This window comes from Anneissia japonica, unplaced genomic scaffold (assembly GCF_011630105.1).
Source record: "Anneissia japonica isolate Jap-2015-1 unplaced genomic scaffold, ASM1163010v1 scaffold288090_len272316_cov174, whole genome shotgun sequence".
In the NCBI taxonomy this organism is placed as follows: Eukaryota; Metazoa; Echinodermata; class Crinoidea; order Comatulida; family Comatulidae; genus Anneissia; species Anneissia japonica.
In genome coordinates this window covers 76,542-104,377 of record NW_022736344.1, presented here as the reverse complement: position 1 = coordinate 104,377, position 27,836 = coordinate 76,542, and the positions used below count along the sequence as shown (strand labels likewise).

The window sequence follows — 27,836 nt, the reverse complement described above, 5'->3', positions numbered from 1 at the left end:
GTCATTTACTACAACTACTACAACTACTAGGCCTACTCTACTGTGATTTTTCTGCCCTTTTGTCATTTAGAGGGGCGTTTATTCGAGAAAAAAATTAACGCCCCAGGCGCCTCTGGAGGAATAGTTTATTCGAGGGAGTTAGCATTCGCTGTGATAATTAAAGCAACATACATAGCGCCCTCTGTCAATTACGGACTCCGCTCCAACTCCAGTGGGCAGTGGTGGTAGAATTCGATTCAAATATTTATAAAATTAAATAATATGGTGAGCCGTACTAGTCTAACAGTAATCAAACAATAAGAAAACGGTAGCACTTTATAGACTAGTTGAAATATTTATTGTCACTAGTTGAAATATTTATTGTCACTGTGACAATAAATATTTCAACTAGTCTATAAAGTGCTACCGTTTTCTTATTGTTTGATTTATAAATTTATTTGACTAGGCCTATCTTCCCTAAACACCCCAACAAAAATAATTAACAACAATGTTACTGTGAATATTCATAAGCGAAATATGTACACTGTTCGATAGTAAAATGGCAAACATAACATATTGTACTACTTGTGGAAATGCCATTAAAAAAAAACAAAAAAAAACAACTTATTGTTGGTGAATGTATACTGAAGACAATTGAAAATGACTTTGACACCTTTTTTAATTCGAATAAAGCTAATTGAATGTGATGAAACAAGCATTTTTAGTTGGAATTCGATGTAGAAAAAGCGGCAAATGTATATTTTGTGATTATTTAAATTGTTTAAATTTGCCACGCCCATGGTTTTTTTAGTGCAATGGTGCGTATCGGTTATTGGAGCTTCCAATGCGGAAGTGAAAACTCACACACCGGTAGCGTTTGGTGTGTGACACATTTGACTGGCAAATTCTCTGATGGTTTAAATGTTCGGTAGGTAATGACAGTTTCCTGCAATACTAGTAATTAAATCCATAGGATATTGGGGCTTTAGTTTACGAGTCATACATAGTTTAACCGTTCCATGTTTTCGTAAAGTCATTTTTATTATTAGTTTTCTTGTCCATTTTTTAGTGACTTGCATTCATTCAGTCGGTAGGGCCTACCTAGTACGGTCGGTAGGCAGCCTGTCGTCAATAGGTCCCACAGCGTACTTCTCTAATTGTCTAGCCCAGCCATGCATGAATATTACTAGCTCTAGGTAGTCCGCTTCACTGAAGTTCACTTTCGATAGCACACTGTAGTTCTCTTGGAATTTAGAGAAGGTGTAATTTATTAATTATACACAACATATTTTAAGGAATTCAAATATTTTATTTTATTCAAATCATACTACAAACAAACAACCAACCTGGTGCTACACAAACAAGTAATGATTTCATGAAATATTCTGATAATCGATTTAGGGCATAGGCCTAGCATAGTTTAGTTTCAAATGTTGATTTAATATTTAAATTTAATTTGTATGACAAACACCTATATTGCAATTTACATTTGTAATATTTGTGTACTTAATTGTCTCTTGAATCGGAAGACAGATTTGTACAATATAAAATACTGTGAAAAAATTGAACAAAATAAATATTTTATTTTGAGTGAAACTGCAAGTTGCAAATGGTTTCTGTCTTATAAAAATACTACCTGTTTATTTTGCCATTCCGGCTGTTTAGCAATGCAGTAAAGGTCTGGATGCTTTGCCAGCATTCAATGGCAGGCTTTAAAATGACATATCCCGTATACCCAAGGGACTCAAGTATTTTGAGAGATCATGTTGTTTTCAAAATAGATAATGCTACAAAGAACAGGCCATCTTATGACAACTTACAGTTTCAGATCCTTCCAAATTGAAATTAAACATTTTTGCTAGGTCCTTAAGGACCTTCAGCAACAACAGTTTACCGTCATCCGACAGATTTTATTCAAACATTTTCCTTTTTAACCTGCCTATCTTGTGAGGATTACAGTCAGTAAAAGGTTAGGGGAACTTCACATAAAATATTCTTGGATTTAATGATGATTTTCATCATCATTTGACTCACCTGGACTCATAAAGGCGTAAACTTAGGAAATGCCACTTGGTCCAGGGTGTAATCCAGTATGATTTGCATGTACCTGTATGACCTCTGATTCATAAGCGGTCATTCACAATTATCAACAGTTTCACAAGTGTACAAACAGTACTTTTTTGGTACCCACTCCATTCCCTCTGAAAGTGTACAAAAAATGTTGAATTTGCAGCAAAACCATTCTCCATATTTTTTGTGAAGTCTTGACTAAAGCAATATACTTGGTTGCTTAAAAATGATATATCCATGGTTAAATTATAATTTTACCATTACGGTATTTTACATATTGCATATTTGAATCAACATGTTATTGTTATGCATGTAAGACAGATCTGTCTACCCTCTTCCCCCAGCGTATTGTTTGTACACTTGTGAAGATGATAATGTTGAACGACACCTAATTTTTCTGTATCATGGTATATTGTCAAGTCATTTATCCTCTGGAAAGTTCCCTTGATTTGCATTTCTCAAAGGTCAGTGACCTTTAAGCGCAACACAGATCTCTGAGATAGCTGTCTGGGTCGTTGATGATGTCATAGAACATTGATATTAAAGTCTGGGTCATCTGATAAGGTTATCAATCCAGTATTATTTGTCTTATCTTTTGAGTCTGGTTTAAAGTCTATTGGTTGGATGATTGCATTGTAAATATTATTGTGAGTATTAGTTTGCAATGTGCTGTAGTATACGCATGTTATTAGCATAATAATGTTGTACTGTAAATATATCACATACTTATGTATTTTTTTATGTTTTATTATATTAGTAGGCATCCATTGTTTTCACCATTAAAAGAGTACTAAACACTCTGTCTGTGGCTCCTCCTTTCTTTACCTTTTCTCCAAAAAGAGTAAATAATAATAAAATGATGGTTGTTGTTGGTCTGATATCATAATTTTTTTTCCCATTTTTATAAAAGAGTACTTACTGTTGACCACTACCCCTACTTTATACTGTATGTTTTGTAGGCCTACTCCTAAATATAGGCCTATGAGAAAAATGGATGACCTTGTATATGTTTAAAATCTGTCCTTGCCATTATGTGCACCTTTTTTTATTTAATTATGTATAAATCACAAGAAGAATTTTAATAAGCTTGCAGACTTCTCCAGTTAGTAAAATGCATTTCAGTAAACATGTCTTCAAATGTTAATAATAAATACCAAATTTCCATAGCACTGCATAATTTGTCTTGAGGACAAAATATGTGTTGCTTAAATTGCAGCATAATAATAGCTATGGAATTTTAAACAAATGGAACAGGATGATGACTTACATGCCACTGTTTCTTAGTTTTCAAAATAATTTATCGGTAATCTGACAAATATGAGTTGTCTAGGGACAATGTAGCCACAGATCCTAAAAATGGAAAAGTCATTTGTTTTTGACAATATTGAACAGATTAAAATAACGTTGAATACACTCTGTTAGCATGCTAGTAAGCCGTGGAACTATTTAAAAATACACATGAAACAATAAACCTGTATATTGTTTCATGTGTATTTAAAAATACACATGAAACAATATACAGGTTTACCATCAACTTTAATGTTGCATTTTAACTATAGTACTGTAGCAACCATACTACTGTAGCTAGGGTGTCTTCTAAACAACAAATACCAAGCAAGTTTCATGCAACAACACACACCATATATTAGTGGTCATTCCCTCTGGGGTAAGCCCAGTAACTAATTAAATTACCCAAACATCTCAATCGTGTTGTGAGACACGAATGCTGTTTATTCTCTTCTGTGTGTATAAATATATTTATATACTTTCTTAATTAACTCACTCCAGTCCTTACATTCGAATCAGCAACAACTAGATATTGTATTTTGTATTTATTAAACGTGCTAATATTGTGGCTTATATTCTGTAATAAATGATATCATTTACAGTATTTATATCTATTGCCTACAGTATGATAAATTTCTATAGTATTTTTGTTGATTTCTGTACTTCCGTAATTAGGCAAAATTTCCATAGCAACTACCTATGGAAGTTCCATAGCTCTTTCTAGATTGCAATTCAGTGCCGTACAGTTAAACAACAATGACTAGCCTCGCTCTATATTTAAAACATAAACTCAACTTTAATATTAGCACAATCCATATAAACAAGTTAAGATTTAAAATAATTGGCAAGCGCATCTTGAAAAAATTATATTACTGTTCAACAAACTGAACAAACAATCAATTTGGCATATACACAGATTTCAAAATATTTACCATGAGGAAGCATACGATTGGTCAGGGTAAGCACTGCTTTTAAGCTGGTGGATGTGGGTCAGATGTAAACACCATTGCATGTTAGTTTTACGCCTGAATTGCAAACAACAGAGAATATATTAGCGTAGCATGTGATTGTAAATTGATTGTTTAGGATCAGTATTACATGGCTATTCATAGCTTTCATCCAGTGAACAGGAGAAGTTAAGTAGATCTCAACTGCAAACAGACACTGTTATTGCTTCAGCTAATGGACCCGTCATTCTTTTTTTTTAGGAACAATTCTTTTTTTCCTTTACTGTAGAAACCACCTTTTATTTTGTAGGGAGAGAGCTTTGAATAGCCCAGTTTCTTCAAATATACTATTGTACTATATGTAAGGATATGTTTTTGACATTAAACACTATTTTTATGTGTTTTTTTTTCAACCTAGAAATTATTACTGTATTTGGCAGAATAATTTTGCGAAATAAGAAAACAAAATGTTATGTTTTCTCATTACCCTTATTTGCATTTACTGTTGAATTATTCTGCAATTATGACCTAAAAAAATATGTTGTTTAAAAGAACAACTATTGCCATTCTAAACTATAATCCCCCTCCCTTTCACCCACACCAGGCAAGTTAATGTGTGACCTAGGCAAGGGTTCTAAGGTGTCCCCCTTATTGTAGGTCTTCTGTCGTACATACAGTACTATACTCTCCCATCTGCAAATTCCTAGAGCCATCACCATTCTCTCTGACATTTTAATGGTCCAAATTGTTGCCTGTCAGGGGTTAGCTACTGGTCCCCCCCCCCCTTTCCCAAAATGTATATCCTAGAGCTACAGTACCACTGGTATTACACCTTAATTAAACCACCACTAAACATGATTTTAAAAGCCTAGTAAATACATGTCCTTTTATGTTCATTTATTAAAACTGAAACAAGAATGCAATGAACTGGTTGGTCATAGTCCCGTGCATTCAACTTCCAAGCATTACTACAGTGCATACTACCATAGAGCTCTATGATACTCATTTAAATTGTCACAGTGCATTAATAATACAGTAATTAATATAGACCTGTTGGAGCATTGTATTATTTGAAGAAATTTAAGTCTGCTTATTGTACTGTAGAGTAGCTCTCCTACCTGTTGAGACTCTCAGTGTTGACAGAGTGGTTTTAAGCATTATACTGTACAATATGCTGTCTGTCTCATTATCATTTTGACATTGAGTTATTGTTGCACCATACAAAGCAGATAGCGCTTGGAATATTTAATTACATCAAACACATTCAATCATTACTTTACTTGTTAAACTGTATAGAGCAGTACATAATTTATTATTAATCTGTGACAATGGTAAGCAAGGAATGATCATAAACTGTGCAATTCATCTGTACTGTAGAACTACTGTAGTTGGGTTATAATTACTAGCAGGATTCGGCTGATAATTTTTTAATTTTTTTTTCAATATTTGTTTCAGTTTCCATATGAAATTGATAATTTTTCGGTTTTCCATTTAGCATCTTAAAATTACAATTAGTGAAAAACATTAGTTTACTGTATGTAGGTTGTACAATATTGTATGGTTAGACAGAGTATTTAGGAGCTGGTTGTATTGGGTTGGTAATTCCTGGACTACTAGACCTACAGTGTACAGTAATATGTTGCCTACTGTACATATATGTGGCTGGCATATACTGGTCATCAATTTTACTGATTATACTATTTCACCATTTGGTGGTTAAACGTCCCCACCCACTTCTGGATGGTTAAGCATTTCCCACCTCTTTCATGATGGTTGAGATCCCTCCCGATTTTTCGATGGTTAATCTACCACCCTTTTCTTGATGGTGAAGAACCTCTTTGCTTTCAATTTTGTAATTGAGCATGAAAGACTATACTGTCTAAAAGGTAAGGAATTATAATGTGTTTCTGAAGTTAAAGATTTGAAGAGCACCCATTTTATATTCTTGATTGCTTTTGGTTGTGTTAGTTACCATGTAGTTTCATTGAAAGAACTTTCAAATCTTGGTTTTGTTTATTAATAATGTCCACTGTCAAAGGTCATAGATCATATGGAGAGTTAGAAGCTAAAAACTCATGGGGTGAAAGGCTAATTACAACAAATGAGTTTGTAAAACAATGCAATTAGGTTTTTATGCAAATCAAAATATTCAGGAAATGAAAGGGAAGTTGTTCCGCCTTTATGAATCACCTTGACTGGGTTTGGTCTGTAGATAAAATCTGCTAACTTGGCTGCTGTTCGACCACTGAGCTACATCTTGAGGCTCTGCATATTGTAGACTGCGGCCAGGAGTCATTGTCATGAGTTACTTACTTAAACTGCTGCTCTTCCTTTCTGCCTCAACAGGTACGAGATTACCCCTAGTAAGTGTCAACTGAAGCTGCTAAATACAATATACTGTTTTGGTCTTTTTGAAAATCTTGGTATTCAATTGTTGAAGGTACTGTACATTATTAATTATTAACTTTGCGAACTTTTTTGTTAGCGTGTTTTCATAGGTTTGTTTTTGTATTATACTGTATACAGTACATGTGTGTAGAGCTTGAATGAGTGTTTTTTTTTTGCCATCTTCAATATGTATGCTTTTAAAAGTGTTTCTTCAAATAGGGCTACTGTACTTTTTCAGATTTAAAAAAAGTTGGACTACTGTATCAGACTTGAGTTTCAATTTTGACTTTGTGTACTCTCAAAATTCGTGATTTTTGTATCACCTGCTATAAAGTAAAGTATCATAATAAGGAAGTTTCAGATAAAGTTTTGATATTTTCCCACCATTGGATCTCATACAGTATTAGCCAGTTAATGGCTCATGATTGTATACATTAAAAGAGAAAAGATTGCTACTCTTCCTGTTATTGTGAATTAATAATGTTGTGTTAATCAAAAGTGGTAGTTAACCTTTTAGTTCAACTGTTGTCTCTATGTATGAGGGTCCCAATGGAAATAAATATACAGTGCACCCTCCAATTCGAGACCCTCCCCAATTCCAAGTCCATTCTAATTCAAGACCACTTTTTCAAAAAGCATAGCATTTCAATCTTTTAGCACAAATTTAACCCTCTAAATGGAGATTAAACCCTTAGACCGCCCCAAATTTTCAGATCCGAAAGGTGGTCATGAATTTGAGGTGAACAATATATTTAAACTTTTTGGGTTATTCCTTAGTTCCAGGAGATAATTTATTTGCCTACCTATGTTGTTTGATTTTTCTGTTTTCACGTTTTTATTTTTTTAAATGAACTGAGTTAAACATGACTGGACTGAAGTTGATTCATAGGTTTATTGCTACTGTACACAAGTCTGAACAAATTCTTGTAGGTTATGATGATGAGTAAAGCTATACTGTAGATTGTGGTTTAAGATTTCCATTAGTTGCTCCCAATCCCATGGACACTTTCTTCCCCTGTCCTGCCTTCTCATCGCTACTGGTAGTACAAGAGCAGTCATAGTCGCCTTTCTAAACATGAATTGACATCATTGAATCATTGAACAAGATCACAGACCAAGTCGTACAGTAGATCTGTCATTGCAGCCTTTATTTATAACAAGCTTGATGTTGGATGTCTACTGAAACCTTGGGTCCCTAGTCTTCAGCTTTGTGTTGGTTTATAATAGTGTAACAAGGATTCTGTTAAAGCTTGTTTGATTGTATGTTTTGAAGTTCATGAACCATGATGACCACCAATGTTCACCTTTTATTATATATTTATTTGTATATAATTAGAGGTTTTTATCTCAAACAATTGTAGATTGAATATACAAAACCATAAAACTTATCAATTGTATCCAATTTGTCCATGACCCACTGTAGTTACAAGTAGTACAGTAGATGCTGTATACACTAGGAGCAGCAAGCGTCAACTATTTACTAATCCTCAAATAATTTTCTGTTAATTGTAGTGATTTATCTGAATGACATAAGAAATGGAAGCTTGAATTTTAACTCTGTGATACAGTGGCCAGTTAATTATAGGCCTACATGTACATACTGGGTAGGCCTAAAATTGTATTTCATGGCATTCAATAATAGGACTTTTGTAGTAGTAGTAGTACTTAGTTAAATCATCCTGTAGTACACTGTAGAATTCACTTCTTTACTTTATTATAATACTATGTCCACTGCGGCTCATATTCCTACTCCAGAGCCAATAGAAGTGTTTCCAGGTTCTTCCTACTTTGTGGTATGCCTATACAGTACTGTAGTGGTGGAAGGAAATTGCCATTTGACCTGGAAGTACCTTGCATACTATGCAGATCAATAAACAGAATTCAGGAGTTTCAAAAGCCAAGGCTAGATAGAACTTTTCAATGAATAAAATGGATAAACGAAAAGAGGAGATGCATCACCAGTGGAGAAAGTCAATGATCTGTTCAATTGTGGATGTAATTAAGTAATTATACTAAGTTATGTTTTTTATTTTTAAATTAATTACTTGTTCTTTTTGTTGTTTCATTGACACTGCTTTGTGTTGTAAATAATGCCTGTAATATCTTTTCATTGAGCCTTATTCACTGATAATCAATTTCAGGATTTTCGTAGCTAAAAAGTCAATCAGTAAAAACTTTTTTTACATTTTGAAATGTAACAGGAGTAAATTTATTTGATTAATTTATTTGATTTTTTATTAAATTCAGTGAGTTCTTACTTTTTAACTTAAATCACAAATCAATTTGTAGTCATGAACCATTTATTATTATAAAACATGTTGGGTATTATAATATTATATGTTGGGTATTATAATATTATAGTGGGCCATACTGTAGGATATCTGAAAGACTGTATACATTGGCTTTGCTACTGCACAAAGTACTATACAGTTTTTTTTGTTTTGTTTTTTTATATCCAACTGTATTTCTTATTGGTTTTAGGCCCAACTCTCTACTGTTCTACTGTACTATAGATCCAACTGCACCCTTTCACTGGCAGGTCCATTCTATTCATCCTATGGCCAGGCTACAAGCTCAACACTTTCCCATGAAAAAAGAAAACAACATTAAACAATAGTGGCTCAATTCAAGTTTATGTACATGTAAGAGTTGATTAAAGTTGATATCCCTTCTTCAATGATTGTTAAGTTTGTAAACATGACACATGTATTGATCCGTAACCTTGGTTGATGTGTGTTGATTCGTTCTTGCAAGGCAAGCCTAGATTTTGTTTTCAATAGTACGATATAAAAAGGATTGTTATGCTCGTCTGGTTTTGTGTATTGATTGGCTTTAATACCAGTAGGGATGTCACCACATCCATTGTATTTCATTTGCTAATGATCTCTGGACTTTTGTAAATAATGGAGTGTGTGCACTGAAATGGTTCAGTAAACTTATTAAATATGTGGATAAATTGTTAGATCCTCAGCAGCAAATCATGCTCGTAACTTTTTAGGCCTGGATCAGGGATAGTGTTTCTTATTTAATTAAAAGATTTTTCCGATTGTTATTATTTTTTGCACAGTAGATTGTCGTCTTTTAAAATACTTGGTATTAATTTCAGAATTTTTCACTTATTTGTACTGTTTTCTGTAAGTCTTTTGGAGTCAATTGGCTGTGGTATGAATCATGGCCTCCCTCTCTTTATTCTGAGTAACGTTCATTTTATGGCTGTGGTATCATGCAGAAGTAAAATAAGATGTTGAGATCATTGGTATCTCAGCTGATATTCTGGGCTTAGCTGGAAGGGTCATATTCTGTAATTTGTAGAAATAATTTTTAAAATAGATACTATGAAATGTTATATTTTATTCAGGAATATTTTCATTATAAATTTATGTAATGTGGGTATCTCTTAAGTTACAGTAATGCATAGTGTAATACATTAACCTCAGTTTGTGACTTTCAATCTGTTGACCTCAAAGTATTGGTTTCAAAATAAGACATAGGGGATTTAGCAGCTGCAATATAGAATAATAATAGTGTAGACTATAGGTATGGGAACCGGGATACAACCACAGTGTTTGCTAATTATCTGAAGGATGTTAATATAGAGGAAGTCCAGTCATTTCTGTCACCCTGTTGATCCTAAGTAGGCCCACTGTACCAGTCAATGAAACCAGTTATTTGATTCTCTTATTTAGCAGCAACTCTAAAATAGATTTGAATACTGTTTGATTATGGGAGAAATATTTATAAACTATAAAAACATTATGTATTGTAAAATAAACAGTTTGATGTTACAGGATGTCCCATTTAATACCAGCATGTCTTCATCAAGCCTCCCTGATCAGTGAGCCTATCCATCAGAATTTTAACATCATTATCTAAAACTCAGATTGGTGATGCCCTTATCTTATTCAATAGTATCAGTGATACTGTTTTACTTGTAATTAGTATGTTCCTATCCCCAGTGGCATATCATAGGGTGGTGTTAGGGACTGGAAAAATTTGAAGCAAATATATTATGCTCAAGTAGTTAAAAATCCTGTTATTTTGGCAGCTAGACATTAATCATTGGCAGCTAGTCATTAATCATTGAGCCCTCCAAATTCACCTTCACACCTCTTCTCCCACCCCACTCCTCGAGATTAAGACTCAATGTTTAATAATAATTAAAATATCTAACCAACTATAGTAGTAGCAAATTGTTCTACTACGAACTAAGAAGAACAGTAGATATCCAGGGTTAACGCTAATATTAAAAGTACTGTAGTCATCCAGCTACAGCAATAAGCAGTAATAATCTTAAACATAACAAAAGGATACAAAAGTTTTCCTGAAAAGGAAAAAAAAATAGATATTCTTGCACCACTTCCTGAAAATTTGTAGTGACTAGACTTCTTTGCAAACTGATATATGAAAAAACAAGGATATCTACAGTATCTTAAATCTTTTATTCAGTATTTCTTTACTTACAGTACTTTCATTTACTTCTATAATTGAGGTTATTCTGTAATACCTTTGTTTTTGTTTCCTAGAAGTACAAGCAATGCCTTTACTTCATACAGTAAAGTAAATCCTTGCCAGCCCATGGGACTCATATAATAGAGTTAACTTTTCATCAGTTAAAATTCAAATGTTTTTCCTTCCCTCATCACTGTGCACTTTACTAATACCATGATGTCACCACTTAGTTATTTTTGTATGAAAGCAGCCCACTGTACTTTAAAATATAGTACAGTAATGTATTCTCACTTGCAGACTGAATATACTTGTATATACAGTACAGTACTGGATTACTACAGTATCTCACAACATACGTTTTTATACCCCCGGGGATGTCACTTTATGAACCCAAATTCCTAGATTTAGTTTAAAAATCTGTATGCCATTTCACTTTATATGGAACCTATACCTCCATAATGATGTTCCAGCTGTTTGCATCTTATGTGATGAGCATGGAGGTACTGTACAGGTATCTCCATGATATGAGGAAACCAAAGATCCCATTGCTGTCATAGAGGTCAATGAACTCTTGAGAGTTGAATAATGCCTGCTGTGTTTTTTTTCCACTAATAAATGGAATGTTTTACTTCTTGTTGTACCCTAAAGACTTGTAAATACTGTATGTCATTTTGATTTTAGTGTATTGTGTCATTAGATACAATTAAAATCAAGATACTAGACACTGTGTCATGGGTATGTGAAACTAAAACTTTATCAGATACAATTTAATGTTTGCATATGGGCCTACGGAACTTTTAAATATTCATGGCAAATGAATCAGATGGTATACTGTAAAATACAAATCCACAATACTAAAGCTACAAGTAAATGTTTTTGTTACAGAACAGGTGCATAAAAGACTTCCTGACACCTTTAAATAAACCTAAAATTGGCAGTTTTTGATTAACAACTTCATTTTAAAAATCCTATCTAATTGGTTCTTTTATGAGCAATTAACTTTTGAAGTTGGCTTTTAAAGAAAATTGAAAAAATGTTGGTAAGTAATATAAATTTACTACTTTGTACAGTATTTGTCACTTTAAACAATACAGTGCATATTGTATGGTCAGAAATATTGAATCTTAAAACCTGACCCCAGGGAGCTCACTTGCATACCAACCAAACAGGAGGGTGCCGCAGCCACTTCAAGACATAAGCCTCTTGCACTACCTATTTTACTGAAAATTCTTATGGACTTGAACTACCGTTTTCCAAAATTGCACTGTGCTCTAAAATACGACGGGAAAAAGGCTACTCAATAGTGCCAGAGAGGGTGCAATATTGACTGGTTCACGATGGTCGCCATTGGCTGTACTACTGTAAAGGTAGACTTAGCAGGGGGCTTACCAGCTTAGCACCCAGTTTAACTTGAAATTCCCGCTAACATCATGCGGAAAATCATGGCACATTGACACAGGATAGGCCAGGGACTTCAACTACCAATTTCACCCTCGTTGTTTCCCACACTTGTGCTATAAAGTCCTCAGAAGCATACCCCATAAATGTTGCAACTTCCCCCATATTTCCCACAATTGTTCTAACAAGTCCTCAAAAATATCCAGTACCCTGTAAATGCGGCACCTCCCTGTATAGGAATATTCAAGAGTGAGCCCCCCCCCCCAGGAACCTGAGGTCTTGTATTATTGATTAATCATTCGAGTGAAGTTAATTTAACCATACAGTGTACACTGTATCCCAAGATACCAGATAAATTGTGTTAAAAGTACCAAGTTTAGATAGTACAATACATATTCCAAGTATCAAAATGCACGCCATCATTTCGGGATTCAATATTTTGACATTAATTATTTCATCATCAAGTACCAAGTTTGTTGTGCACCAAAAGCTATGTTCATTGCACTTTATTAAATTATGTTGTGTTTTTACTCTTGTGCAGATTGTTAACGTAAAAGCAGCAATGACCATATTCTGATTCGAGGTGAAAGTTGAAGGAGACCCTGAAAATCCAGGAAAACAATTGCAGGAAGAGTAAGGAATTCCAAACAAGGAAAAGATTTGTAAATACAAAGATAAAAAAGTTTGTTTATGAACTCTATATAAGTTACAACATGGGTGACTTATGGCTATGCTTTGGATGTTGTGTTGCTCAATTTTTAACTGTATATTCTTATTTGTGTAATATACTTCTTATTTCTTTATATTTATGTATATAATTGTTTACATTAGTCTATATTTTATTATAGTTTCTATTAACTTTAATTTGTATAGAATGCATTAATATTATTTTTTATAGTTAATGACATAAATAATTACATATATAAAAAATTAAATTATTTATATATATTTTGTTATATACAGTATTTATATTGTTGCCATATATTTATTATATATTTATATTTATTATTACCAATATTAACAATAATAGTTTTTAACATGTACTATATAACGACTCATGAAAAATGCATATTAATTACACTTGACCTCATCATAGATAACTATCACAAGTCTAGCTGCAGACCGATTCAAAAATGAGTCTTGCTAGACATTTTATTAACTGAACTGTAAAATGTTGTAATAGTAGGGCATAGGCCTAAGCCCTAACTATGCCTAGATACACTAGATACAGTAGGTCGTTTAGCCAGATATTTTTACCTACCTAGCGGCCCTATAGTTTCATTAGCAAACATACTACCTACGTAGCTACAACATGTTTTAGCGTTTATGTATAAACATGGCTGCTGAAATAACCGCAGTAGAACCAATAACTCCCTGGTAGAACTAGAACTAGCCTAGTTATAATATTACACATCAGTAGTATAGGGCTGCCTAGACTAACTAGGCTAGGCCTAGTCCTTTTGCTAGCAACACAATTGGCTATCATTTGTAACCTCCATACCTGCCAACCCTACCGATTTACGCGGTAGTCTACCGATTTTTTCACTTTTCTACTGCCTACCAATTAGCAGTCTGTTTCTACCGGTTTTTTTAAAAATCAAAAATAAATTGAAAACCTAAGGATAAGTAATCTACATTACATAAACTATTCTGCCTAGCCGCCGTCCGTAACAGAATGTGGCCATTTTAAACAGCGATAAGGTAAACAAACAGCGTCCCTCAAAGCAGACTATAAACTTCATGCCGGTTTTTATGTGGTGTATGGTGGACAGAAACTATTTAACTAGTTGGCATGGATACCATCCTCTTTGGTACCCTCGGTACCAAGCTCAAAATCGTATAGCACCGCTAAGATGAAGATGTCATGACGACCTCCCGCCACTGGTCATGGTCATGCTATCGTATAGCATAGCGGCGCTTTACAATCTTTGCCAAGCTTTGGTACCAAGTCGGCGTCAGACGTCAGAGCTGTTTCTTTTCTTCGAGTAGGCATTGTTCCTTTTTATGCATTAAAATGAGTAAAGCTGCGAGGTAGAATAATAAATTCAAAGAACAGTGGACCAGAAACCACAGATTTATTAAGCCATCAAAAGGACAATGTCATGCGTTTTGCTAGAATTGTAGGGCCCATTTTTCCATAATTATAAGCCATGGTGCCTAGAACAACGTGACTAGGCCTAGGCGCCTAGCCTTAGCGCAAAATAAAAGTGTAATCAACGCAGAAGTAATTGTTTCAGGGTTTTGTAATAGAACATAACTTTTAATAATAATAAATTATTAATAGATCATAGTAATGTATATTTATTAGTAATTCTACTTGTTGTAGGCCTAGCCTAGACATACAGTATTTTTTTGTGCCTCTAAAGTCGATTATTTAAGTCCTTAACTTACTGAAATGTTAAGCTTCCTGACATAGCCTTAGGACACCCACTTCTTTCCATCTCCCGTCAGGCTTCACCTAGGGATGGCGCTATGCGCCGTCTGCTAAATATATTCCTACCTCTTTTCCTCTTTTAAATGTTGGCAGGTATGAACCTCCTGCATTTTATCTGAAATGATCGCCAGATTAATTATGAGCGTTGATTGGTATTCGGCTTGTGATAAAAGTTGACGACGGGCACAGATTCACAGTCACTTACCTCGGTAAACCATTTGATGACATAGACTTAGCTACTTTCAGTAGCCACAAAAATTGTATTTAAATTTCTGATCATTCCTTTGCAAAACTTGTTGCCATGGTTGTTAATTGTAGTGGTTTTGTGTTGAACTCCATGACTTACCTATAAAATCAAAGGCTTTTGTTATGTTTTTCTAACTATACTTGTTATATAATTAGAGACCTACTGTGCCATGCAGTTGAATAGTTCCATATAATAGTAAAATGGTAATATCAATTTGTACTAAACATACACCTTTACAAACGGTGCACAACAAGATGGTTCTATAATTCAAAACCTCAAATTGAAGATTTTTCAAGTGAAAACGACTATGGCTGCATTTTTATCTCCCACCCTAAACTAATTTTTATTGTTACCCCTTTGAATAATGTATTTAAATTTGGTATTTGATATTTCAAACCTACTGTACATGTCTACTGATAGTAATATTAATATTCAATCAACAGACTGATTACCAGTAATTTCTAAATTATTGATTTGATAATGTTGCTAGTAAAGTATATTAATACAGTAGTTCATAATAGAGCGTTTATGCTGATACTGTGCAGACCATACTGTATACAGTAAAAATGAAAAAGCAACTTTAGATTAAAAAAAATTCAAGGTTTAGAGATACAACAATTTGGCAACAAAAACTACATCTTTGGTTTCACACTGAATATTATAATAATAATAATAATAATGTATAGGTATAATTTAATTACTATAATAATAATATTTAATAACAATAATAATAATGATAGTAATAGTAATAATAATAATAATAATAATAATGTATTATACTGATTTAAAAATCTGTAGTACTAGGTCAGTAGAATTAAGAATGCTGAGGTAATTTTAAGCTACATTATGTCAGTATATTAATAGAAACATTTAGACAACTGTTCAATGGTATGTGCAATTCTGTTTCATATTCTGTACTCAAAGATAGAGTAACAAGCCTGTGGCCAGTATTTATTTTTCTATTTTAATTTTAATATATGCTAAAGGCAATTGAGCCATTATAATAACTAGAAATAGTTTGAAGCAATCTTTAAAGCTGTAACATGAAATAGTAGGGCTACATCATCACTAGTCATGTTGAAACTCATGGAATCTTTCAAAAGCTAACTCGATCCTAGAAATCTCAGATTATTACTCAGAAGGAACTTGAACTTTCCCAGAGAGACTGAAAGTGTCCCGGATATCTACTGTCATTAAAGTCATCAAGTTTCCTGACTGTTTACCTTACAGTATTTTCCTCTACAGTAACATCTCCCAATCACATTCTCCTCCGGCCGAACAGGGTTCGTAAATGAGAAAATTCGTAATTTAGTACACTACAAGGCTAGGTTGGCCTAAGCCTTGTCAAGGGAGAACAATTTGTTACGAAATATGACTGCACCAAAATAATACTTTACAGTGTAAGCTAAAATTACCTGTGCTCACTGTGAAGTATTCATTTGAAGTGATCTCCAAATGAAAACATGACCATATATGCCCAAAACGAGTGTTATTATTCTGTTCATAAAGATTGCAAATCCATGCAAATAGTGCCCCCAACGATCAAAAAGTGAGATTTACTGTATCGTATGCCTGAACAAGAATGCACAGCTCAAATATAATATATCTTGGCTGAAAATGATTTATATTTCTAGCTTTAAACTTAGTTTTATATAACAACTTAAATTATTTCTGACAACTTTTAAGTACATTTTAAAATGTCTTTGTAGTTAAAAACGATAGTTCATAATGACATCATCACCGCAAATTTGGTTTATAAAATTGAGAGTTCGTGAATGGGAGGTTCGTAATTGGCAGATGAATACTGTACTCTATAGCCTACTGTAAAACATTCAATTGCATTTTCATTCATGCTATGGCCTAAATACTAGTTTGCTGCCAAACACCCTCTCCTCACAGCTTTCGCCCTTGACATAAACAAATTTTTGTTGAGGGCTATGAAGACTAATAATTAAAGAAACATAAATGACACTGTGTTTGCTGGAATGAAAAGACATCTGACTCGGGTTTTTTTTTTTTTTAATTTTATCTCGAAAAGTACAGTATTGCCACGACTTAGAGGGTGTCCTACGAAGGAGATGATATACACGTATAGTTATTTGTATTGAATGCACATGCTGTGTGCTTAATGACTGTTCAAATTCTAAATTTCATTTCATTTTAATCAGGAGTTAAAATCACCTATTCTTGAATAAAATATGAAAAGAAAGAACATATTGTAGTACCCTCTAACTTGTCGTAGAAATGTGTTTTTGTTTCATTTCAAATCAGGGTCCAACCTTTTTCCATTCTACTCTTTGTTTTTATATCTGTGAGGCTATATTATATAATGTTAATAATAGTATAATGCACCACTAATGCATGTTCACAGGTCATTCATCATAACCTGGCTATATATTCAAAGCATTTGACCTTTGATTTTCACTGGGAAGGGGAAAGAAAGTATGGATCATCTGCCAAAATGCAAAACCATAAAACTATTATGTTTACAATAGACCAATATTAAATCATGAGTTGGCATAAACTTATATTTTTCTTGTCGGAATGTTATGTACAGTTAAAAACAAATTATCACATGAAAGTGAAAATCTAATGTAGGCTAGCTATCAAAACTCAAGGATATTTTAAATTTTTTAACTGTCATCATCATCTTCTGTTACTGTGCATAACCTCTTTTTAATAGAGTATACTTGCACAATGCTACAGTACATGCATCACTGCTAGCAGATGTGTTCTCTCTACCTTTATCTTTTTTTTTAAAATTAATCAGTACTCTCAATCATTAGATAAATTTGTTAACTGTCTGTGTCAACTTGGAGAATAAATTTAAATGAATTATTTGAAATGAAATTTGCTTATTTACAGTTACAGTATAATAATGTATCAGTGTAGTATAGAGATTTATAATGCACATATTAAAAAAAAAGATTTTGATGTGATATTGTTTACTGTAAATTTGTATACAGTAGTTGTTTGTTTTTTCAACAATCCTTTATGAGGCTGACTCATCTGTGATATTTTTTAATAAATGAAAGAGCAAAAACCAGTTTAAAGAAACACATTTAAGAATCTACAAATAATGCAATGCAGGAGGTGAGCAGTTCAAAAATGATAACATTATTTCATGCCTTTCCACAACAATCATTTGGTATTTTTTTAATTGTGTGATTTTAGTCTTAGTAAAGCAAGATTTATTGTTATTTTTGGACATGAGACACATGTGAGTCAATACAGAGGAAGTTGTCAAACTGTTCATCTAAATCCCTGATGCAGTGAATGAAGTTACATGTCAAAGAATATAAAGTTGTATGCTTATTTTCTTAAAAGAAAATTTAAAATTCAATTTCAGCTATTAAAGATAAAAAAAATATATAAGATTTGTATAGTGCTCAAATCCATTTAAATGAAGAAATTCTCAAGGTGCAAATAGACAGTGAAAAAAGAAATTGGAAAAAAATTAATCAATTACACTACTGTAAGCCGGTAAATATCCTAAACTAACCAGAAAAAAAAGAGAAACCATCATTACCAGAACTGAGCATTACTGCTCCGTTTAACAGTATTTCAAAGCCCCTAAAAATCTGGAAAATTTACTATAAAAAATTAAAAATATATTAAACGATAAATTAAGGATTATATAATTTATCAACTTCTAATTTGACATTTCAGTTTTTGCTGATTTAAGGCAGTTTTCTAACAGCAGTTTATATTTCACTACATGAGCAAAAGGATTTGTAATTACACAGTTTAAACATTGCTACCGCGTTGGGTGCTCAAAGATATTTTTCCTAAAAGTAGAAACTGATTTAACTCTAAAATTCAGTGAAGCAACAACCACAAGCAAAGAGCAAACAATCTGTTGAAGGACTAGTGTATGAAAATTTCACTATGTGTACGGTGAAATGCAGAAGTTTTTATTCATTTAAAACCTTTTTAAACTATCTATAATTTTTACTATGAAAATCTATGAATTGATTATATGCCATTTTTAAGGTCAAAGCAAAAATATAGGAACAGTATTTTGCGCTACTTTATTTTGGCAGAAAAAAATAATGTATAGCTAACAAACTTACTTAGTATTAAGGTATTCTAATTGGATTTTATTTTGTTCCAAAGTGTTTAGCTTAAACGCTGATAGTAGGCCTCTATTATCGTTAATAACTTTCTATTTGAAATCGATCATGCACAAAATACTGATCAAATCTATCGCATTCCCGTGATTTGAGGTCATATTAATGGATTTTTCCGCTAACCCCTGCTCCTTGAGTATTGTTGGTGAGTTTCCACAAAATGACTTAAAAAATGTAAATATGTGTTTCTAGGACAGCACATGCATTTATGGGACATGTGCATGTTTCTGGCCCGTTTCTAATTGGTTAGTTAAGTTCGACACGCGCCGTTAAGGTTTATTCTAGTCTGCATTCATTCTTATCCCAGAGCTCTTTTGATTGGTAGATGTTATTCATGTGATATTGCTGATGATATTTTTTTTTTTTTTGCAAATTCCACTCGAACTTGTAAATTATTTATAATAAATCATTTTTTTGTTTGTAGATCTTCTTTGTTTACTGGCTCTACTCACCAGGTAGTTCAGATATTTAAGTATTAAGGAAGATGTCAAATATTGGCTTCATATTAACAGTACAATGAGGCTTTTTGTCTGCTTAGAAATTCCGGTTGAATCCAGTCACAATACAGGCCTCATCTCAGTCTATTACTCATGTCAAAAGGTCACCAAGTAAATACTTGAAACATCAGATGTATTTCAGGAAATTGCATAAATATTGAAAAACTTAAGACTTTGAAATACATAGTCAAATCAGATTCGAAGGAATTTTATAGTGTTGAATTTTTGCATGCCTGTATTTATTGTTTATTGGTTTTTATTATTTTTTCTGCAGGGCATTAAAAGTCCACTAAAAATTGCATGAAAAATGCTTGAGTGCAAAAATTTCCTTTCTTGGAGTACAGTAATCTTGCTGTATTTGTCTTCTTGTCAAATTGTTTCTCCATTTTTATCTCAAAGTTACTGGTAGATTACTCAAGTTTTATAAATACCCGATTGACATAAGTTACAAAATAATATTGATGCAGATATAAAACTTCACTAGGTACAGTACAAGATAATCTTCACACAAATACCACAAGATAATATACACAGATATTAAGATACTATTATAAGTAATATTGACACAGATGAACACAGCTTAAGAGATAATTATACACACCATGACACTTGACGTAAATGTTAAGGCACAAAACAGAATATAAATATTGACATACTTGTCATATCACAATTCACACATCTGGGGTTTAACGCAAGACTTTTGAACCTTGTTCTTAGGACAAAATAGTTATGTTTTTGGTGTGAAATGTACCAAGAATGTTGGAAGACTTGTTTCCAGAGGGGTCCTTTGTATGGTGAATTCAATTGGGCCACACCAGGTGACAATACTTTGTTCTTTTCCGAAAAATAAACCTTATTCATCAAGATGATCCATGTTACACACATCTTTATACTGAACAAATGGTTCAGTGTTATAATTTAAAAACAATAAAAGAAAATATTTGAAAGCAATGACTTGTGTTAATTTTTAAAAAGCAAATATAAAGGTACAGGGTAATCTTGTTTTTCATCCAAAAGATGGTACACTATTGCTAGATGGAAAACAGGGGGAGTAGCTGTATTACCATGGGCCAAGGTCTAAAAGGACCTCCCCAGTTCAGTGCACACTTCAGATTAGCTTGCTATGTTGCTGTTATAGAAATTCTTTTGAGGAAAACTAAGGGCCTGTTTCTACTGGAAAGAAAAAATTGATTAAAAATAGATTTATCGCTTTTTTTCTCGCAGTATAAGGGGGACCAGTTCGAAAAAAATTATTTAAAATAATCAATTAAAAACATGCAATGGATAGCGTGTTTGAACGGCAAGTAACCGATTTCCCTGTGCACTTTTTAGTGGCAACATCATAGGTGATTACCAAGAGAAATATGACCTCCAGGTCAAACCACTGCAAAGCTACTGTAGATCGTATCACGCGCGAACTTTCAAAATGATTATTCCTTTTGTTCATGTCCTGGCCTACAAGCTAAAACGTCAAACATGTAGAGCGACGAAATTACATGTTTTGTAATAATTTTGTGGAAGACATTGGACCTAGACCTCTCCGCTCTTCTGGGCCCTATTGTGTCCTCGTTCGTTTGTTCGTTCATTCATTGTGCCGATGAGCACAGCCGAAGGCATTCGCTTTCTGGCCACACACCATATCCCGCTTGTCATTTCGTATTGTCTTGTTCTTGTTGGTGAGAAAGAAACTATAGTTTGGAAAATGCGTTTTATAAACAAAATGGTGACATAATTTCCGCCTAAAAATTAAAAGCAAAGTAAACATTCAGTAATCAGGTTAATAAATTAATTCATGAGCAGTGGTGAATACTGTAGAGGGAGCCCAGAAAGTCAATTTTACAAATGGTACTATAACATTTTACTATGCATCTAGTGGTAGGGTGCCGTACACTATTTTGGTAAAGGAATAAAGGAGGGTAGGGTTGGCAACATCTAGGGGCACGCATCATTACTGAGATAGCATATGTACCGTATTCCTAGCCACTGCCAACATTTTATGTAATAATTAAAATTAGAATTTAAATAATTAATTGCAGAAGGGGTCATTCCATGCCAGTTCACCCAAAAAACTATAGCATTTTTTAACCTCACCTCCTCTAATTTTGATGAAATTTGGTATATGGGTAATTCATAGCCAGAAAAGTTAAAATTTTAAATTTTAACTTTATTGGACCAACGGTTTTCGAGATATCAGAATTTCATTTTTTCATTTTTTCGAGAAAAAGGGGCATGCCGTCAAATTTTGAATTGCTGTAACTCTTCAATCACTGGTCCGATTTATAAAAACAAGGTACAGTATTTCTGTAAAGAAGAGAAGATAAGGAATGCAAATGACTTGAATTGTTTTGTGCATTTGGGTAATTTTAAGTTGGATTAAATTTTGACCCATATGTTGACCTTGAAATTGACACTGTGGGACACACCCAACCTCCTTGACCCCATTATGAAAAATGTAGCCCTATGTGTCACCTACAACATATGAAAAAATGGATGGGTTTTCTTTTTTTTATTTTCATGCAATACCATGTAGAAGTTGACATACCCATTCCTTCAGAGATACATTCAGTGTCCATTCTATATACTTCCATACATTATATTTATATAATGTATAGATATATTGGTTTGCTTTAAGTAATTAGTCTGTTTTTTAAAACATCCTGGAAACAAATGGTTGACAAATATATTGTGTATAGAAAGCATATAATATAATAACGTACTAACGAAATCAAAATAACATTTGATCCAGGATACAATCAATATGATAATCGATGCAAGATATTGTATTGTTGACATATTTGAGGAAATTATCAGTACACACTTACAGTTAAACTTGAACTGAGAAAGTAACGCCTTCACTTCTTGGCACCAAATTAGGAATTTATACAAAGTCATTTTTGCTTCTTTTTTTACCTTTGAAGGTCACTTGTGTCTTTAGGTAATCATGTTCTGACCTTCATATTATAATCTGCACTGAAAGTTGATTCTGTAATTACTGTGCTGAGTGTTGAGAACAGTCAAAATATTGACAACATGTTTAGCAATAATGATAACTTTATGAATTGCTAAAGACCTGGGTAATCTAGTTACCTTAGCAACACAGAAGTTCCATTTTACACGGTGCCCTTTTTGTGTGACCATGTAAAGAAAGGATTAAAAAGTTAATTCAGTGTTTTGGAAATTTTCCATCCAGGTTTTTTCTATAATCTGTCAAACCAAAAATCCTTTCATAGCTATGAGATTTTTAAAAAGATTTAAATTACTATTTTTGAAGAACACAAAAAGCTTTGAGTTTCCTTTGTTCACCCTTTTAAAATAATGGTAGTTTCCAGTAAAGTAGTGCTCATTTGCATGTGCTTCCTCCTGTCTGTGATTCATTCTAATCTACTGTATGTGTGGATGATGACTGTGAAGTGATATAATAGTCGTTGCGCCGAAAGCAGTTTTGTCAATCGTAGGCAGCAGTAGACAAGTTTTGTACCTTCGGATTTTATACATAATTTGAAACAATGGACTGGCTAAGTCGGCTTTGGTCCAGGCACCATAGTTCCAGCAGGCCTCAGGTGGGTAATTTATCAACTCCTTAAATTGTTTATTCTTAGAAATGCTTATCAAGGTTACTTCATAAACATTGATTTACATATGGTAGATTGAGGTACAGTACACTTTAAAAGTTTGCTGACCTTGTATTTAATAATTGTAATGTGTATTGTTTATTTAATTTTAGAAATGTTTATCAAGGTTTGTACTTCATAAACATCATATTAAGTCATCCAAATGAACAAACTTTGCAAAGGATCTCAAACATGGCTACAGCACTTGTTTGAACATGCAGTTGTCTCTAAGTCATATTGTTTCATTACTTCTGTTTCTACTACCAGCAAAAATTTCATAATTGATATAAAGTGTATGTTAATTGTTTCCAAAAAGAAAATAAGTAAAGTACTTCTTAAAGGTCATACCATGGGTTAAATTCAACAAAATATGGAAATATTTGGCAAATTTATTCAAGTTGTTAACTGTTAAAAGTATGGACAACCATTATCCATCAGAATGTGTTCGCTTTCCTGTCCTATTTTTGTTCTCTGTAAAATATACTGTATGTTTGTTGGTGTTTATCTATGTGTCATAAAGTAATTGATAACCCATCCACCTACAAAACCAATCCCTTGCAACATAACATATTGTACTGTGGCACTGAGTATAATAATTACTGTATTTGGTTTTTGTATAGCACTTTTCGTTGAAAAAACCTCCAGGCACTTAACAAGAAATAGACAAATCGTTTAAACCATGAACCTTTCCACTTAAAGCCACCCCTGTCCAAAGCCACCCCTGTCCAAAGCCACCCAATAATGGATTATACCATTGTAAGGTAGAGGTGGACAATGGGGTGTTTGTCTTGATGCTGGTCTACAATAGGTTTCTGCTGCAGTGCTAGGAGTGTTTTTGCATCAGCTTTTGTGTATTATGAATTAGAAACTGGGTGTAGTCTACACTTGTACATTGTAACGAATAACTGAACATGAACAGTGCTAAAAATGTGAATTTTAGAAGCAGTTTATCTTTTTACAGTATGCATAATATCACTGCATCAGCCTATGCATTCCATCGTTTAGGCCTATCATTCTTTAATGTAATTGTTCATTCTTTCTTTCATTTAACTTCATCAATACATTCATTAATTTATTCATTCATTTCATTCAATAATTTTTCCATTAATCTTTTATATCATTTCATTCTTTCATTTATTATTCATATTTTTATTTATTACATTTTTTTGTTCATTCAATTATTTAATGAATATTTTATTCAGTGTATTGTAGGTCAACTCATGTAGAACAAGATTACATTTACTGTATATTTAGAGCAGTTACATATTATTTTCATCATTCCTGACGATGACATAATTAATGTCGAAATATTGAATCCCAACACGATGGTGTGCATTTCAATACTTGGCGTATGTATTATACTTTCTTACATAATTATTATACTCTGCATCTCTAGTCTATTGCCAACTGAGCTTTAGGGCTGAGCTTGTGTACTGTACTCCTAAAAAGTTCCCATAGTATTAAAAACACAAAATCCATACACATACTCTAATATTCAAATCCCATGCTCCATTGTTTGAAGAAGATGGCAAAAATTGGAAACTGTAAACACATGGAATGCACTAATGCCCAGTAGTTTTCCTGATTGTTCATTGTGTTTTGAATACTGTAGTTCATAGAAAGCCTATTAATGTTATTTTGTGGTGTTTTTGAGAGGTGATCTACAGTTGGTGTTGACTTAGTCATGGTAATAAGTAGGTGTATTACAGCAGACGTCATTTCCTAGGACAGTAGGTGTATGACTGTTTTCATTAATGATCATAGTAGATTCATTCAAATTGTTATTGTCTTTCATCCTTTTATTCGTTCATCATTTATTAATATTCTTTCTTTTATACATATCATTCATTGTTCCAGGTATACATTTTTGCATTTTTTTATATATTAAATCATTCATTCTATCAAATTCATTTATTATTCTTTCATGTATTCATTCTTAATTCCATAATTTTTTATAATATTCTTAGTTCAGCCGACTAATCTGGTGGTAGTCACTGTGTGTGCGCTGAACCGTGGAGATCTCTTGGTCCCCGGTTAGCGATTCCCATTCCTGTTCTCCTTGAATTTCAGTTAGAGAACCGAAATGCAAGTTACAATAGCGCACCGTCTTTCAGATGAGATGTTTAAGCCGTTGCTCCTGTGTGCATTATGGCCCGTATGCACGTTAAAGAATACAATGGACTCTTCGGAAAAAAGTAGGAGATTGTTTGCCCGTGTACAGCTCAATCACCATCAAATAAGTGTTCTTCAGACTTCCATGGATTATCCTTGGTGTTTACACCGAATAAATCCAATCCAATTCAATCTTTAATTCATTTATTTTTTATTTATGTATTTAATTAATTATTATAATTTATTCCTACATTTTTGTGTATTTATTTATTTATATTAATATATTAATTAAATGTGTCATATATTCATTCTTTTATCATTCAGTCATATTATCATCCACTCATTATTTATTTCATATTAATTTAATTTAATTAATTACTATAATTTATTTATTTATTAATTAAATTTTTAATATTTATTCTTTGTTCATTCATTCTTCCATGTATTCATTTAGTCATATCATCCACTCATTATTTCTTTCGTATAGGCCTACTCATTTATTTGTTATTCACACTCATTCACAAATCCTTATAAAATTTATTACCAGTGGATTATTTATTTTAGTCTATACAAAGAATATAAGAATACTGTAAATGATGGGGAATTTTGTATGAACTTTATATTTTTATAGATGACTTAAGAACAATGTGGTATGAATAAATAAATGTGTTATATAAATTTACCAGTATTTACTTATATATTTCTTTATTTTAAGTTAGCTTTCGGATATTGGATATATTTTTATGTGTAATAGCTAAACACAGAGTACATATTATTGTCTGTGACTCATTTTGACAGCATTATTGGGTTGCCTGATGTGGTCACATGACACACCTTTACCTATGTTACATATTATGCAAATTAGTTTCTTCTTCCCTGGAGGAATTGAATTGTCAGGAGTGTAGAGTGAATATAGGTCTCATCTGTTGCAAAAACGTAATGCTGTCAATTGAATGCAATAATACAAAGCAACATTTGTGTCTCGAAGTTTGACAACAAAAGAGGAAAAGAAATTTGGATGAGCTTTGTTATCAAGCCATTTTTTTCAAACTTTGTAATTCCTGCAAATTCTTGAATTAAAACTCAAAAGCTTCTGAATAATGGCATAATTAATATTTCCATGCTGTAATTTTGAGTTACTCCTTATTGAGGAAAAACCATCCAAAATAATGATTAATCTGAATATTATGCTTTTATAGATGATATCAGTACAACATTCCTAAGCTGTAAATGCCAATAGCATCGTCAGCGTTGGGGAGTGGAGGGAGGACATACAGGGGTGGCATAGTTTGTGTTAAAATTTCACTTTAGCATGTGCTCTGTATGGGGCTCTGCATGTTACTTCATGGTAATGAAAAAGTGTGGACAACCTGGAGGTGTAAAGTGAAAAGAGGTGGTTTTTAGCTGTAGTGGCTTAGTGCAATTTTTTTGGTTCTGCAGGTTTTCTGTGGATGTTAAAACTCTTTCTGGGGGGTGGGGGATTTGGTTCTTGCACACTGCTGACTGAATGAATACTCACATACAGTACATGACTAATGATTGTCTGATCACATTATACTACTTGTATCAGTTGGTGTTGGCCCCCTACTTCACAAGGTAAAAAATGATATATAATAATATTTATTTTCCATTTCAGAAGAGGAGGAGACATATTGACAGAAGTACAATAGGACTGCCAACAGATTTTAGGCACACAGGTCATATAGGCTCAGGTGAAATGTCAAGTTCAAGTAATCATGTAAGTGTTTCTATTCATTATCTGAAAGTATTTTTTTTACATTCTAATTTTGTTATTTATCCACAAGTATATAAGTGACAAGCACTAGACAAAATTGAATTCATCGTCATCATCATCATCTAGCTATTTCACTCTACTGCAGGAGGAAAGCCTCTTCATCGACTTGCCATTCTTCTCTATTCTGTGCTCCTCTCCATGTAATGCCTTTGAATTCTCGTATTTCATCCATCCACCTTCTTTTCTGTCTACCTCTTCTCCTGACTCGATTTCTTGGCACCCAGTCCATTACTTTTCTTGTCCATCTATTATCCGTCCTTCTTGCTACGCGACCTGCCCATCTCCATTTCCTCTTCTTTATTTCTTGTATTACGTCTTTCTTGTATTCACTTTTGTATTGAATTAACCAACAGTGACGAGAGGAGGATTTCCAAAATCACTGTTAAAGTGTCCTTTATAATTCATAATTTTATATTACTGTAAGTTTATGTTTATTTTAATTAATATATATATATATATATATATATATATATATATATATATATATATATA

The 27,836-nt window shown here is 32.9% G+C and overlaps 1 long non-coding RNA gene across 1 annotated transcript; it reads right to left on the bottom strand.

The window, feature by feature from the left end:
- Nucleotides 1-20,944: 20,944 nt before the first annotated feature.
- Nucleotides 20,945-23,303, bottom strand: LOC117116756. The gene is made up of 2 exons (XR_004446815.1): nucleotides 22,649-23,303; nucleotides 20,945-21,565 (listed from the first exon to the last, which is right to left on the bottom strand). It is a non-coding gene; the product is annotated as an uncharacterized LOC117116756 (long non-coding RNA).
- Nucleotides 23,304-27,836: the final 4,533 nt, after the last annotated feature.